We start from the raw sequence: 202 nt of genomic DNA, 5'->3' as shown, positions 1-202 counted from the left end.
TACTCTGTGTCTGGAAATTCTTTCCCAACCCACGCTCAGATTGCCTCAACAGTAGATAAAGCCACAGGGGTAATGGAGACGGGGCCAAGGTCAAGGTTGGTTTGGAGGAGGCGAGAAGGCAGCATGTGGGTGAGTTCCAGCTGCTTCTTAGTTCCTGACCCGGGGGAGTCTGGCCTCTGCCCTGGCAGCTCCTTGAAAACTC

Source organism: Ovis aries, chromosome 3 (assembly GCF_016772045.2).
Source record: "Ovis aries strain OAR_USU_Benz2616 breed Rambouillet chromosome 3, ARS-UI_Ramb_v3.0, whole genome shotgun sequence".
Taxonomy (NCBI): Eukaryota; Metazoa; Chordata; class Mammalia; order Artiodactyla; family Bovidae; genus Ovis; species Ovis aries.
This window is presented reverse-complemented; position numbering follows the sequence as displayed.